The sequence below is a fragment of the Chrysochloris asiatica genome, unplaced genomic scaffold (assembly GCF_000296735.1).
Source record: "Chrysochloris asiatica unplaced genomic scaffold, ChrAsi1.0 scaffold00124, whole genome shotgun sequence".
In the NCBI taxonomy this organism is placed as follows: domain Eukaryota; kingdom Metazoa; phylum Chordata; class Mammalia; order Afrosoricida; family Chrysochloridae; genus Chrysochloris; species Chrysochloris asiatica.
This window is the reverse complement of record NW_006408642.1, coordinates 1,367,518-1,373,192: the sequence shown is the minus strand read 5'-3', so window position 1 is coordinate 1,373,192 and position 5,675 is coordinate 1,367,518. Positions and strand designations below refer to the sequence as shown.

General features: G+C 43.5%; 1 protein-coding gene across 5 annotated transcripts in view; it reads right to left on the bottom strand.

Moving 5' to 3' along the window:
* Window positions 1-5,073, bottom strand: part of CTNNB1 (catenin (cadherin-associated protein), beta 1, 88kDa) — a 46,738-nt gene extending 41,665 nt beyond the window's left edge. For 3 of the 5 annotated variants that reach the window (XM_006868755.1, XM_006868756.1, XM_006868754.1), the window contains exon 1: window positions 161-379. The gene's annotated coding sequence lies outside the window, so the exon portion shown is untranslated. Of the gene's footprint in view, window positions 1-160; window positions 380-4,276; window positions 4,355-5,043 lie in introns of those variants that run through there. The other 2 variants (XM_006868757.1, XM_006868758.1) reach the window with 2 other exon arrangements.
* Between the last annotated feature and the right edge of the window lie 602 nt (window positions 5,074-5,675).

The window sequence follows — 5,675 nt, the reverse complement described above, 5'->3', positions numbered from 1 at the left end:
TTCCCCGGCACCCCAGCTCGCGCCCCCCGCCCCAGGCCTTCGGGCTGCACCGGGCCCCGGTCCGCGCCAGCAGCGGGACCGGGCGCTCGCGACGAAGTTTGGCTCCGAAGAGGGAGCCAGGAGCAGCCCCGGAAGGGTAAGGAAAGGAGCGTCCAAGCACCTCAGGGGAACAGGCTCCGCCCGCCGCGGGAGTCGAGTCGTCCTCGGCCTGCAGTGGAGGCTCGGCGGGGACTGGAGCTGTTCCTTGGACCGTCCACCGTCTCCGCCTCCCGTAGCTCTCCGCTTCCAGAGCCAAGCTAACACGACTGCCACAGACCGAGAGGCTTAAAATGGCGCCGCACAAGGAGCTCTTATAAGACGCACAGAAACTCTGTATCCTGCCGCCGGCGGCGGAGCATTCCGCCACGCGAGGACAAGGGGCGGGGCTCCGGAGGGCGGTGGAAAGTAGTCCTCGCGCTGCCGATCCGCCCGCCGCGTTCCCAGCGCCCGGGGCCGGGGCGGGGCGCCCGCGTGCTCCTAGACGCTCACCCGGGTGGAGGCCGGTAGTTACCCCGCCGCGCGGGAGTGGAGGACCTCCCACGGGGGCGTCTTAGTCTGAGGCTGGGAAGCCGCTCCTCCTGCGTGCTGGGGCGGGGACAGACGACCCCGAGATCTCCCAGTGTCCCAAGCCAGACGTCCCGGCCCCGCTCGTCCCCCGAAGCGTAAGAGCAAACGCTACGTTGGCCGCGCGCTTTTTGCCGTCCGCCTAAGGCAACACCTGGACCCTGGCCGTCTGAAGCTTTGCGAGGCTGTCTGGCCCTGTCTCGGGAGAACGGAAGTTCGGGACCAGGTGGTGGCCACGGCAAGAATGCTCAGGGTCGGGACCCACCCGGCTCTGGGGTCTGCTGCGGGCCCCGCGACCCTACTGTCGGTCGGGGGCCTCGGACGTTGTAGCGGTCTGTGCACACACTCCCTGCTAGGCCAGGCTCGCTGCCTAACTGCGCAGTACCCCAAAGCCCACCGCCAGCTGGATCATAGATTCCGCATCGCAACCGGCCGCGCAGCCTGAATCCGGACGGGGCCACCGGGCCGAGAGGCCTTCTATCCCTACTACGGAGGATAGAACTCTTGTTAGATTGTGCTCAAGTCCGCAGCTCAACAAGTCCTTCTGAGTGCCTACTGTGAACATGACTAATGAAGACAGATTAACATGAGAGCCCTGTCAATTAGGTGAAATCTTATAGATTCCAATTTTCTCTGTTTCCACTCTGTTACCATGTATGAGTAGGCTGATTTGTGAGCACTAGGAGATGCATTTCAAGGGCACACTTAACGCGAGAAAGCCAAGTATGTTGTTTAGGGAAAGAGTTATCGATTAGACAGCCTTGATAAAACCCTGGACCACAAGGTCGGTTTGAACCGAAAAGTCAATGGTTCAAATTCACCACTCCCTTCTTGGAAACCCTATATACGGCCGCTATGAGCCGAAACCGACCTCACAGCACTTAACAACAATTTTTTTTAAAACTAATCTATTCTTCAACAACAATTTCTAATTGATGTGATGGGCTCAAGTTGGGTCTCCATTTCCTGTGAGCAAATCTCCATTGTAATCCAGCAAGATTGGCATTTGTGAAGCTGAAGCAGTTATGATCGATTCCCTTTCTCTTATCTGTTGTTTTACGCATATTTTTCCTCTAAAGCAATTAAAAGAGTACAAAAAGCAACAGTGAAAGTTATCTTGGAGCTTTTATCCCAGCATTATAATTATTGCATGCAAACAATGAGCCTTTATACAGAGGTAACAGGCAGGAAACCTACTTACTCCACTCAAAGGGTTAGGACATGTAGTTTCAGCATAGTTAATGCTTCAAGGCCAACAGGCTCTTTCAATAACTCTGTTTTGCTGTTTAAAAGATGTATTTTATTATGCACACTTGTAGTATCAACTGTTGTCTATCACCTTAGCACATGGGGGTCCCTGCAGTGAATGAGTCCAAGCACAAGATGCTGTTCAGTAAGATCCATTGTCTCATTTGCAGTTTGGTTAGTAATCTGTAGAATTAAGTGCAGCTGATGGTTGTGGTCAACTCAGCTGGCTATAATTCAGACAGCATGAACAGAAAAAGAGATTTAATTAAACGATTTTTAATACAAACTCAAATATAAATAATATTTTCAGGTATCCAGTCTCAATTTTAACTCTCAATGTACGTAATTGAATTTACAGTTGATATGATTAAATTCATATGTTTTAATAACAGATAACAATATCAAAGGTTTTTCTTTTTTTAAACATGTTTGCTTTTCCTATATTCAGTTTATTCTTTACTAAATAAGACACTGCTAAAACTGGCTTAAGAAATATATACATCATTAGACGATCTAAAGGATGAACATACTCCTAGTTGTATTTCTCTATTCAGCTGCCAAAATGAAGCAGTTTTCTATAAGTATTTTTTTCTGAATATGGAATTAACATTTTTAACTCCTGTTGATACTTTCAGCAGACACACTATTAAAGGGAATTATAATAAGATTTGCAATAATCTATTTTTTCCCATCAAACTTGTATGGACTGAAGAGCTACTGAGTGACTAGCATTAAAACAAATTAGTTGGAATTTAACATATTTCTCAGACTTTTTTTTTCCTTTTCTCACGAGACAGAAATTGTGCCAATTTTATCATTTAAAAGCATGTGATAAACAGGTTTGTGACACAAAAATAATACTGTCATTAAACCAAAGAGAAATACCTGTATCAGACTGCTTGATGAGCTGGGGAAATAAGTGATTTGGTAAAAATGCTTTTTAATCATTGATTTGGGGCAGTATTTCTCGTTAAAAAATACTCAGTTAACACCTTTATAGACTTACTCTTAGTATAGCTAGCCTGCTTGAGTTTTACATGAATAAATTCATTTTGTGAAACTGCGAAAGACAAATGGTTCTAAATTTCAGGTTGTGTTCCTAGAAACCCAGTGTGTCTCCAGCTGGTTTAACAGCGGAGGTATTACTTATCTTATTTGACCACTGGCGGATTCAAGCAGTCGCTAAATGGAACCGAACACAAAGCATCCCCCTGCTAAAATGCCTACCTTTGAATCATCTTTAGGCAAAGACAGAAATGGCCGGATTGTTTTTGCACTTCAGACAGAAGCATTAATCAAGCTACCATTTTGAAGAAGGCCTGCTCAGGTTTTCGATAGTTAACTCTATCAAACTAATTAAACATTTATTGAGCACCTGGGACAATGAGATTTGTTTAGAGAGGGAAATGGATGACTGGTTCCTTTTGATTAGATCCCTTAAATTAATGAAAAATTATAATTGTTAATCAACGACTTGAAAAGAAACAGAACTCAAGAGCTCTGAAACTAGGGTGTGGTCTCTTCTGGACTCTACCTCAGAATTCCCCTGAGAAGGAACCTTCCACTTCCAATATAAGAGTAGAACTAACTAGTAATTCATGCATTTAAAAACAATACCCACCCCACACACACACACACTCTCTCTCTCTCAAAGAAAACCTGTTAACCATATTTCTTTATGACAACCTAAAGACACGGGACAATAATAAGGATCCGCTTTTCTTTTAGAAATTCATCAAGCAGGCTATTTATGGATTGTGAGTTTTGATTTGCAATATATCATCTCGGGGTCAGTGTTATCTTTTGATTTCTTTCCAACTGAACAGGCTAAGTAGTTGTAAATACCTCTTGTCAGACTACATGGTTGGTTATTCTTGTACACAGAAGTAATCTAGGAACCCACTGGGCAGATTCGGCTGAGATGCAAAGTGGAAAGCTTGCATCTGGTGTACACTGCAGATGGAGGGAGGGGCAGTAAAAGGTGGTGGAAGTCTATGGCAATGGTGGTGCCGGTGGCTGCGACAGTAGCATTATGTTCATGACTGCTATGTCATGCCAAGAACTCCCTTCATTCTTGGAGTTCTGTGTTCTTGAGGCCTTGACTAGTTTCCTCACCATAGTCAAGAAGTACATTTTAATGACTTTCATAGAAAGTGCAAAGAAGAAGAAATGTGAGAGACATCATCCGTGATGCTCAAAGAACACAAAAGTATGCGTTCCGCAATGTTTCTAAGAACCCAGACAAATACCACCACGTTCCTAAGAAATCGTGTTTTAGAAACATTCCCCCATCCCCGCAACACACGCACGCACACACACACACACACACACACACACACCTCTATGAAAAATTTCAAAATGGTTGCAGATATTTCATTCACAAGAAGGTTAAAGGCGTTTCCCATCGCAAGAAGGATTAACTTACCGGAGGATTCTGGGACTGCAGATGTATACTGCGGCAAAATCCTAAATTCATCGAAAAAAAATAATTTCTGAACTCCAGCTGCTAAAAATAATAGAAGTATAATAAATCATGGATAAGATTAAAACAAGCCATTTTCACATTCCAAAGTGTTTAGAAGAAAGAAAAAAAGAGATTCTTTTAACTCATTTCTTAAACAATGCAAATTTTAAACTAGCTTTTCTTTCCAGAGCACGCAGCGCCATGAAATCGATAATTTTTGATCTTTCGGTTAGTAGGCAACATGGTGAGCTATTGCAGGGACTGCAGGCAGCAGACATGTTCTTGTCAGCTAAAAATTTTCATATTGTTTTTGAATCCATTGAGATTTATAGATGTGATAACACCAGTCTTTGTTTTAGCTTGCACTAGACTAGAGGGACGCAAATCCTCAGTTTATCGACATACACATATCTATAGCTTTATATATATTAAAAACAGGGAGCCTTACTGGATCCTAAACAAAAAATTATGTAAAAGGAGTGGCTGGTGTGATTATAATCCCATCATGCAGGGTCCACGGTTCCCATTTAGTGAAATTTCGCAGAGGGCAACTTCTTAAGAACATCCCTGCTGTGCAGAGTGAAAAGCATGAACAAACCAAAGACAGAATTCATCTGTGTTTATATTTTACAAACAATGAAAAACCTACTCTTTGTATGCCTTTTTTCCCCCATCTTATTATTTCATGAAAACTGCAGCATTTTCCCTGCCCCCATCCAAACACTCACCACCCCAGCACTGCAGTATTCCGCCCCTCTCTTGCTTCTCCTTCGTCGTCTTTTTCGCTTTCACAAATTCTGCACGCGCCATCTTTGTGAGGGTTGATTCTCTGCTAATTTCGGTTACCCATTCTCTTACAAATCAGTTCAGAAATAGAAAATTATAGTGCGGAGTTAGGGCTTAATTTGCCTAAATTTCTTTCAGTCTTCCCTGCCGACATTGAAAAATGGAAACGACAAAAGGAAACAGCCAAAAAAGAGGGATATTTCTATTATTGTCATAACCTGTTGTATACAGTGGTAATAAAAAAATATTAACATAATAGCAACAGCTGCAGTCTAAATAGAAGCTATGAGATAATTAATGTGCTACAACAAATTAATTTGCTGCAGGTGCTTCTACTCTGAACTGAGTAACCCATGCCATATAAAGTCTAAATACAATTATGATTCTCCCCCCACCCCACTCCAAAACAAAATACAGAGCAAAACGTCCTATTCGGTCAATATTATGCATGTCTATTGTAAAAACAAAATTTTAAATAAATCCTTCCCAGTTTTTCTTTCTCCGTGGCCCCCACTAACCCATCCCAAACAGTATGGTCATCAGTGGATAGTGCAGAGTTGTAGAGGGTGTGTAT